The sequence below is a fragment of the Saccopteryx bilineata genome, chromosome 3 (assembly GCF_036850765.1).
Source record: "Saccopteryx bilineata isolate mSacBil1 chromosome 3, mSacBil1_pri_phased_curated, whole genome shotgun sequence".
In the NCBI taxonomy this organism is placed as follows: domain Eukaryota; kingdom Metazoa; phylum Chordata; class Mammalia; order Chiroptera; family Emballonuridae; genus Saccopteryx; species Saccopteryx bilineata.
In genome coordinates this window covers 204342563-204353808 of record NC_089492.1, presented here as the reverse complement: position 1 = coordinate 204353808, position 11246 = coordinate 204342563, and positions in this window count along the sequence as shown.

Here is an 11246-nt window from a genome sequence, read left to right as displayed (position 1 = left end):
TGGGCCACAAAAACAACATCAGCAAATTCAGAAAAATCAAAGTTGTACCAAGCATATTTTCTGATCATAAAGCCTTGAAACTAGAATTCAACTGCAAAAAAGAGGAAAAAAATCCCACAAAAATGTGGAAACTAAACAACATACTTTTAAAAAGTGAATGGGTCAAAGAAGAAATAAGTGCAGAGATCAAAAGATATATACAGACAAATGAAAATGACAATACAACATATCAGAATCTATGGGATGCAGCAAAAGCAGTGATAAGAGGGAAGTTCATATCACTTCAGGCATATATGAACAAACAAGAGAGAGCCCAAGTGAACCACTTAACTTCACACCTTAAGGAACTAGAAAAAGAAGAACAAAGACAACCCAAAACCAGCCGAAGAAAGGAGATAATAAAAATCAGAGCAGAAATAAATGAAATAGAGAACAGAAAAACTATAGAAAAAATTAATAGAACAAGGAGCTGGTTCTTTGAAAAGATCAACAAAATTGACAAACCCTTGGCAAGACTTACCAAGGAAAAAAGAGAAAGAACTCATATAAACAAAATCCAAAATGAAAGAGGAGAAATCACCACGAACATCGTAGATATGCAAAGAATTATTGTAGAATACTATGAAAAACTTTATGCCACTAAATTCAACAACCTAGAAGAAATGGATAAATTTTTAAAACAATACAACCTTCCTAGACTGAGTCAGGAAGAAGCAGAAAGCCTAAACAGACCTATTAGTAGAGAAGAAATAGAAAAAACCATTAAAAACCTCCCCAAAATAAAAGTCCAGGCCCAGATGGCTATACCAGCGAATTTTATCAAACATTCAAAGAAGACTTGGTTCCTATTCTACTCAAAGTCTTCCAAAAAACTGAAGAAGAAGCAATACTTCCAAACACATTTTATGAGGCCAACATAACCCTCATACCAAAACCAGGCAAGGATGGCACAAAAAAAGAAAACTATAGACCAATATCTCTAATGAATACAGATGCTAAAATACTAAACAAAATACTGGCAAATCGAATACAACAACATATTAAAAAAATAATACATCATGATCAAGTGGGATTCATCCCAGAATCTCAAGGGTGGTTCAACATACGTAAAACGGTTAACGTAATACACCATATCAACAAAAAAAAGAACAAAAACCACATGATCTTATCAATAGACGCAGAAAAGGCTTTCGATAAAATACAACACAATTTTATGTTTAAGACTCTCAACAAAATGGGTATAGAAGGAAAATATCTCAACATGATAAAGGCCATATATGATAAACCATCAGCTAACATCATATTAAATGGCACAAAACTGAAGGCTTTCCCCCTTAAATCAGGAACAAGACAGGGTTGTCCACTCTCTCCACTCTTATTTAATGTGGTACTAGAGGTTCTAGCCACAGCAATCAGACAAGACAAAGAAATAAAAGACATCCATATCGGAAAAGAAGAAGTAAAGGTATCACTTTTTGCAGATGATATGATCCTATACATCGAAAACCCCAAAGAATTCACAAAAAGACTACTAGAAACAATAAGCCAATACAGTAAGGTTGCAGGATACAAAATTAATATACAGAAGTCCATAGCCTTTTTATATGCCAACAATGAAACAATTGAGAACGAACTCAAAAGAATAATCCCCTTCACGATTGCAACAAAAAAAATAAAATACTTAGGAATAAACATAACAAAGAATGTAAAGGACTTATATAATGAAAACTATAAACCATTGTTAAGGGAAATCGAAAAAGATACAATGAGAATATTCCTTGTTCTTGGTTAGGAAGAATAAATATAATCAAGATGGCCATATTACTCAAAGCAATATACAAATTTAATGCAATTCTCATCAAAATTCCAATGATATTTTTTAAAGAAATGGAGCAAAAAATCATCAGATTTATATGGAACTATAAAAAACCCCAAATAGCCAAAGCAATCCTAAAGAAAAAGAATGAAGCTGGGGGCATTACAATACCTGACATCGAACTATTTTATAGGGCCATGACAATCAAAACAGCATGGTATTGGCAGAAAAATAGACACTCTGACCAATGGAACAGAATAGAAACCCCAGAAATAAAACCACATATATATAGTCAAATAATTTTTGATAAAGGGGGCAACAACACACAATGGAGAAAAGAAAGCCTCTTCCACAAATGGTGCTGGGAAAACTGGAAAACCACATGCAAAAGAATGAAACTGGACTACAGTTTGTCCCTCTGTACTAAAATTAACTCAAAATGGATCAAAGATCTAAATATAAGACCTGAAACAATAAAGTACATAGAAGAAGACATAGGTACTAAACTCATGGACCTGGGTTTTAAAGAGCATTTTATGAATTTGACTCCACAGGCAAGAGAAGTGAAGGCAAAAATTAATGAACGGGACTACATCAGACTAAGAAATTTTTGCTCAGCAAGAGAAACTGATAACAAAATAAACAGACAGCCAACTAAATTGGAAATGATATTTTCAAACAACTGCTCAGATAAGGGCCTAATATCCAAAATATACAAAGAACTCATAAAACTCTACAACAAACAAACAAACAAGCAATCCAATAAAAAAATGGGAAGATTACATGAACAGACACTTCTCCCAGGAAGAAATACAAATGGCCAACAGATATATGAAAAGATGCTCATCTTCTTTAGTTATTAGAGAAATGCAAATCAAAACTGCAATGAGATACCACCTCACACCTGTTAGATTAGCTATTATTAACAAGACAGGCAATAGCAAATGTTGGAGATGCTGTGGAGAAAAAGGAACCCTCATTCACTGTTGGTGGGAATGTAAAGTAGTATAACCATTATGGAAGAAAGTATGGTGGTTCCTCAAAAAACTGAAAATAGAACTACCTTATGACCCAGCAATCCCTCTACTGGGTATATACCCAAAAAACTCAGAAACATTGATAAATAAAGACACATGCAGCCCCATGTTCATTGCAGCATTGTTCACAGTGGCCAGGACATGGAAACAACCAAACAGCCCATCAATAGAAGACTGGATAAAGAATATGTGGCACATATACACTATGGAATACTACTCAGCCATAAGAAATGATGACATCGGATCATTACAGCAAAATGGTAGGATCTTGATAACATTATACGAAGTGAAATAAGTAAATCAGAAAAAAACAGGAACTGCATTCTTCTATACATGGGTGGAACATAAAAGTGAGATTAAGAGACATTGATAAGAGTGTGGTGGTTACGGGGGAAGGGGGGAGAGGGAGAGGAAAAGGGGAGGGGGAAGGGCACAAAGAAAACTAGATAGAAGGTGACAGAGGACAATCTGACTTTGGGTGATGGGTATGCAACATAATTGAACGACAAGATAACCTGGACATATTTTCTTTGAATATATGTATCCTGATTTATTGATGTCACCCCATTAAAAAAAAATAAAATTATTAATAAAATGGGCAAAAGAAATGAATAGACACTTCTCTAAAAAGGACATACAGATGGCCAATAGGCATTTGAAAAAATGCTCAACATCACTAATCATTAGAGAAATGCAAATTAAAACCACAATGAGATACCACTTCACACCAGTCAGAATGGCACTCATCAACAAAACAACACATAATAAGTGCTAGTAAGGATGTGGAGAAAAGGGAACCCTCTTGCACTGCTGGTGGGAATGCAGACTGGTGCAGCCACTGTGGAAAACAATATGGAGATTCCTCAAAAAATTAAAAATCGAACGCCTTTTGACCCAGCTATCGCACTTTCAGGAATATATCCCAAGAACACCATAGCACTGTTTGAAAAGAAGAAATGCACCCCCATGTTTATGGCAGCATAGTTCACAATAGCGAAGATCTGGAAACAGCCCAAGTGTCCATCAGTGGACAAGTGGATTAAAAAGCTTTGGTACATATATACTATGGAATACTACTTTTTGGAGAAGTGTCTATTCATTTCTTTTGCCCATTTTTTGATTGGATTATTTGTCTTCCTGGTATTGAGTTTTACAAGTTCTTTATAAATTTTGGTTATTAACCCCTTATCAGAAGTATTGTCAAATATGTTCTCCCATTGTGTAGTTTGTCTTTTTATTCTGTTCTTATTGTCTTTAGCTGCGCAAAAGCTTTTTAGTTTGAATAAGAAATGATGACATCGGATCATTTACAACAACATGGATGAACTTTGATAACATTATACTGAGCGAAATAAGTAAATCAGAAAAACTAAGAAGTATATGATTCCATACATAGGTGGGACATAAAAATGAGACTCAGAGACATGGACAAGGGTGTGGGGGTTACGGGGTGGGGGGGAGGAGAGGGATGGGGTTGGGGGAGGGGAGGGGCACAAAGAAGGTGACAAAAGACAATTGGACTTTGGGTGATGGGAATGCAGCATAATCAAATGTCAAAATAACCTAGAGATGTTTTCTCTGAACATATAAACCCTGATTTTTCAATGTCACCCCATTAAAATTAATTTTTAAAAAATTTTTTTAAATTATCTCAAATAAAATACATTAGTAAGTTTATAGAAGGTTTAGATGGGTTACTATTAGAAAGATTTTTTTTTCTCCTTTTTTCTTTTTCTTTTTTTTTTTTTTTTACAGGGACAGAGAGAGAGAGTCAGAGAGAGGGTTAGATAGGGACAAACAGACAGGAACGGAGAGAGATGAGAAGCATCAATCATCAGTTTCTTGTTGCGACACCTTAGTTGTTCATTGATTGCTTTCTCATATGTGCCTTGACCACAGATCTTCAGCAGACCGAGTGAGCCCTTGCTTGAACCAGCAATCTTGGGTCCAAGCTGGTGAGCTTTTTGCTCAAGCCAGATGTGCCCACACTCAAGCTGGCGACCTTGGGGTCTCAAACCTGGATCCTGCACGTCCCAGTCCGACAATCTATCCACTGCGTGGTCAGGTGGAAAGATATTTTTATTTAGAGTCTGGTAATAAGAAAAGAGAATTTAACATTAAAACTCAGCATAAAAATATCTTAATTTCTGAATTAATGGGTTACATACTATCTATAATTTAGCTGAGGCCATTCTAAGGGCTGGAAACTCTCTTAGAGACTTTATTAATTTGGAGATGAGTACTTTTAATTATTACTCAGACTCTTGCTCCTTAATCTGATAATAAATCATTACATATTATCTTTCAGCAAAGATCCCCAAACCAAGTGATTTTGAAGAATGATAATGATCAGTCTTCTTTACTAAGAATATACAAAGGGAAAGGAGTATTATATTTAAAATTTATCACCACTTTTATTTAGAATTAACTATTTTAAGGAAACATGATGTAAATAAATATTAGAAGAGGGGGAACTCTTGCTTCAGAGGCAATGTAATTATCCTTTTCTACTCACATCATTACTGTAGGTGATGTTACTCTATTGATTTTGTGCACATGTTTAATGTCACACTGATCTGTAGTATATAGTATATTGTTAAATAAGTTACATTATAATGCTACTGTTGATTCTCTTAAGATGAACAATAGTTATACATTTTCCTATGTTAATTTGTGTTAACTTGGCCTGGCCAGCTGTCTCAGGAGACAGAGTGTCAGCGTGGCTAATGGACATCCCAAGTTCAATTCCCAGTCAGAACACACATGAGAAGTGACCATCTGCTTCTCTTCCCCTTCCTCCCACCCTTCTCTCCCTCTTCCCCTCCCACAACCAGTGGCTGGTTCTGTTAAAAGTCACCCCCAAGTGTTAAGGATGTCTGAGTTGCTCTTAGTACATCAGCCTCAAGTACTAAAAATAGCTCAATTGATTAGAGCTTGGCCCCAGATGAAGGTTGCTGGGTGGTCCCAGTTGGGAAACATGCAGGAGTCTTTCTATCTCCCTTCTTCTCACTTAAAAAAAATTTGTTAAAATTTTTATTGCATTTTTAGCAAAATTAATTCTTTGTACTAATTGAGGCTTTTTCTCAAGCTGAGCATCATGAATTATCTGCATTTTTTTTTACTGTACACTCCTACTTTCTTCTCCAGTGATAACCAACAACACAGTACCAGAATTCCCTTAAAACTTGTTCATTGATTTTTTTATTTTTCTTTTTGTTTTCCAGAATGTATTGTTATTGCTTCTGTGATTATATATAAGATATGCTTATTTAACATCAAAACATGAGAAATTTTCTATTTGCTCTCTTTATTCTTCAACAAATATGAATATTTGTTTCACATCTGTCCAGTGTGAAATAGGTTCTGGAGCTGCAAAACCTTAATAATGTACTTGAAGCACTCTGTCTCTTGCTTATGCCTCTCCCTATTCACCTGTAATTATCTTCCACCCTTTGAATTAAATGCTACAGAGGAGGATCAGAATGATCGTTAAAAACAGAAAATTGAACTTGGCACCAGGGAAGTTACTGGGGACTTTAACAAGAGTGTTTTCAATGGTGTGAAGGAGGAAAGGGGTCCAGAATCCAGACTACAGGTGATGCAGTGAGGCGTTAGAGCAGGTGAGGACCAATTTTATTTCAGAAGACAAGCAACAAAAAGGAGGAAGCAGATACAGCAGCAACGTAAGGGGCAGAGGTCATCAATTTTAAAAAATTGGTTTGGATTTGGGAGAAATTTGAATATATTGATAAACATAAAAGCAAAGAGTCAAAGAATTGAGAGAAATTGAAGACACAAAAAAGAATAAAGATAATTTGTGTAGTAGACCTCAGAGTGCTGTGTGGTGTTTTGTAGGCACAGGTTTCTGCCTTGGGAAGAAGTAGGTTTCTGTCTTTCCTGGAGGTAAAATGACAACAATTACAACATATAAGTGGAGGGTAGGTGTTGGACAGATAAAATATATTATGCTCACTTTGTTAAAGATGGCACTGCCCACATGAAAGCTGTAGCCTTGGTGATATTAATGTGTGTTGGGAGCGGGCTGTGGGCAGGCAGGATCCTTGTAGCCTGGGGCTTGGTTTTAGGACTAAGCTTTTTCCACCCTTTTTGATGTGGGGTGGTACAATCCAATTATGCCTCAGATAAGTGACTTTGTATCAGAGACTTTCTTGTTTTGTATATTGGATTAAAGGTTTTGATTTCTACACATAAAATGGGGGCAGAACAGGAGCTTGCTCTCTCGGTTCCTGAAATTAGCATTAGAGAGCAGAGCAGAGAAAGGTCATGTGGAGGAAGCCAGGAGAAGCAGCCAAGATGGCGGAGTGCTGAAGGAAAAGCCAGTTTGTGCAGAGTTTGTGCAGGGAGAAGGAAGGAGATGGAGAAGGAGGTTGTTGGGCAGATAAAATGTATTATGCTCACTTTGTTAAAGATGGCTCTGCCCATGTGGAGGCTGTTGCCCAGGTGATATTAATGTGTGTCTCTGTGGGCTGTGGGCAGGCAGGATCCTTGTAGCTGGGGCTTGGTTTTAGGACTAAGCCTTTCCCACCCTTTTTGATATGGGGTGGTGCAATCCCATCATGCCCCAGATAAGTGATTTTGTATTAGAGACTTCCCTATTTTGTATATTGGATTAAAGGTTTTGATTTCTACACTATAAAATGGGGGCAGAATGGGAGCTTGCTCTCTTGGTTCCTGAGATTAGCAGGAGAGAGCAGAGAGCAGAGATAGGCCACGTGGAGGAGGCCAGGAGAAGCAGCCAAGATGGCAGAGTGTTGAGTGAGAGGCCAGTTTGTGCAGAGTTTGCATCTGGGAGAAGGAAAGAGATGGGGAACAGAGGTGAATAAGTCTGGTAAGCTAGAAACCTTTGATTCTAGGAAACTCGGATAAGTCAGTGGCTTTGTGAGCACTGAATGTGAGTGGGTTTTGGAGCCCAGTGTGTGTTTCTACTTGCCCGCCGGGTGCAAGCTAGGATTAAAGATGATGACCCATCAGTTTTTGGCTCCTTTATGTCTTTACCGACTGTCCGAATCCAATGCGAACCTGCACAGGCCAGGCTGCTGTGATGGTGGCCCTGGCTACTGGCTTTACAGAGGTGAATAAGTCTGGTGAGCTAGAAACCTTTGATTCTAGGAAACTCGGATAAAGTCAGTAGCTCTGTGAGCACTGAATGAGTGGGTTTTGAAGTCCAGTGTATGTTTTTACTTGCCTGCCGGGTGCAAGCTAGGATTAAATATGATGGCCCACCAGTTTTTGGCTCCATTGTTTCTTTACCGACTGTCCAAATCCAATGCGAACCTGCATGGGCCAGGTGGCTGTGATGGTTGCTGCAGCCACTGGCTTTACAGTAGGGAAAGAAAAATATAAGAAATGCCTCTTATTTTCATTGAGACAAATGGGACAGAATCACGTTCTAAGAGGAAAGCTAGGTAAGGAAGAGGAAAACAGTTTGAGAAGAATGGCACATTTGGAGCAGTCTCCATGAGGAATGGATACTGTGTGTTCTCCCTTTGCCCCTAGATCCAATCTCCAGCTGCTCTGTGCCCTGAAGTGCTAGTGCTGAGCACTAACACTAACTCTCTGGCTTTGGGTTGGTTTCAAGCAAGGGGAAGAGAGAGCATGGGGTATTCTTTTCCCAGGTTCTATCCGCTTAGCCTTGAGCTGCCAGAGGCCAAGTTCCTCTTCTGAGTGCCCCAGCTCCTGTTAGAAGACCTTCTCCTACAATAACCTTCTTAGTGATTCCTCCTCCCACTCAGGCTGAGGAGTAGCAAAGGCTTTCCTCTGTTGCTAGCCCCAGGGCACTTCCCCATGCTTCCTTGTTTTCCCATAGCCCTGGGCAACTGCCTTCTCATTAAACTCCCTTCCCATTGGACTATGCCATTTGTTTTCTGTCTGGGATCCTAACTGAGGCAGCATGCAAGAGGAAGCTGAGTGAGATAAATGAAAGAATTGTTTTAGGCACAGGTGGGATTGGGAGCTATAAATCTGTCCTTCTTATCCTGTCTATTAATCTCACTGCCCATGAAAAGAAACAGATGAAGAGGATCATGGGATTCAGTGAAGCTTGTGGTTGAAAGAATATATGTGGCAAAGAAGAGAGAGAAGAATTGAGGGGACCAGGGAATGGGTCGTTGAAAGGATTGCCTTAGTTAGACCTAAGAGCCATGCTTTCCTTGTGCATTTTGAGTGTTAGAAAAACACTTTTCCACTTGTTCCTCAAGACTCTAGCTCAGTGCTCCCCAATCCCCGGGCTGCAGACCGGTACCGGTCAGTGGGCCATTTGGTACCGGTCTGCAGAGAAAGAATAAATAACTTACATTACTTCCATTTTATTTATAGTTAAGTCTGAACGATGTTTTATTTTTTTAAAATGACCAGATTCCCTCTGTTACATCCAAGACTCACTTTTGACACTTGTCTCGGTCACGTGATACATTTATCCGTCCCACCCTAAAGGCCGGTCTGTGAAAATATTTTCTGACATTAAACCGGTCCGTGGCCCAAAAAAGGTTGGGACCACTGCTCTAGCTGACTGAATTAGCTCACCCTTGAATTTGCCTGTCCATTCAATGAATCTTCAGAAAATAGGAACACAAGTATACACACACACACACACACACACACACACTCACACACACACTGTAGGTCACTCCAGATATACAAGTGTTATTGAACTGTTATGAACTTAATTATGTCCCCCCAAAATTGGGACTGTTTGGAGATAGGGCCTTTAAGTTGGCAATTAAGGTTAAATGAAACCACAAGGGTACGAACCAATTTAATAGGACTGGTGTTTTTATAAGAAGAGTAAAAGACATCAGGTGTCCACATACATAAAAGGCCATGTTGAACACAGTGAGAAAGCAGGCATCTGCAAGCCAAGTAGAGAGACCTCACCCTAAACCAACCTTGATGACACCTTAATCTTGGACTTCTAGCCTTCACAACTGTAAGAAACTAAATTTCTGTTATTTAGGTCCCCCGGTCTGTGGTGTTCTGCCATGGCAGCCTGAGCCACCTAATACATGGACCCCGTAAACCTAATATGGAAGAGGAACCACACTTTTTTGGCCATGCAACCCAGTGATGCATAATAATTTATTCTTCCCACTTGTACTGGCCTCTCTCCTCCTATTTACTGAATATGATTTATTCTTTAAGGCCCAACTTCAATTTCAGCTCTTCTGGGCAATCTCCCTGAGCAATGGAGCCTTGTTCTCCCTGAGGAAACCCACTCCTTAGGGATATGGCCTATCTGGTATTAGATTACCACTTGTCTTTATTATTATCTCTCCTGGGATCCAAGCCTTACAATTTCTGAACTCACCCAGTTCTTGGTAATGTCATGTACGTATAGCAAGTGTTGAATAAATGCTTGTTGATTGACTGATTACTTATCCTCACTAATTAGAAGAAAGTTAGTTTTATTTGTTCCTATACTTAAGCTGCATCCTGAGAACAGATGAAAATACAGAGCAGAAAGGCCATCACAGCCTTTCTTAGTGACTTCTGAACCATCACTATATCTTCCCACAGTGTCCCACCAAGGCCACCCATCCCTGGAATTGCTACCATGCAGATGTGACGAGGTTGTTTCCTTTCTCCACAACTAGTCTTACTTAAGCCAGTTAAGGACAGTGACCAGTTTGTTCCCATTCCCAAGGCAGAGGGGCCTTGGAATAACTTTGGCAATTTAGCCCAACCAACCCTAAATCCTTTTTAAGTCTGTCATTTTAGACATTACCTATGATAATGGGACCCCAGCAAAGTATAGTCTGAAAATATGTGTGCCTAGTAGCTTTTATACCTTGATAGCAAAAGCTTCTCTTGTAAAGTGAACTTGTGTTGTTTAACGTGCTTTCCTTGGCAAACACTATTAAAACAACCCCCTTTGAACCTTGCGTTTTACTTTTAAAACCACTGGTAGAGTTGACTCTCCCTTTCTCTTGAAGACTACATCACCTTTAAAACAAGCTCATCATCCACTAATCCATTTCCAAACCCAGTTCGAAAATCTGGGTTAAGCACAGTTATAACAGCATGAGACTGGCTTGATGGAGTGAGAGTTCCTTCTTTATCCTAATTGGCAGAGAAGTCACGAGGGAAGACAGAGCACCTGATTCTAACTCTAATTTGTCTTCCTCAAATGAATAATTTATGCCTCCTCTACACTATCAGCCACTGCAACAGTAGGAGATGGTCTCTACGTGTGATATCCAGCTGAAGTCTGGTCTGCCCGGACTGCCCCTTCCACGCGGCAGCAAGCTTTGGCTTCTGTGCGTGTGTGGGTTTTCACTGAAGGTCAGGGTGATGGCCACTGAATGTTAAATTAGGTTATTATCAATTTGGTCTTAGTAATACCTAATATGTCTTATTTAACTAAGGCTGACCTGCCT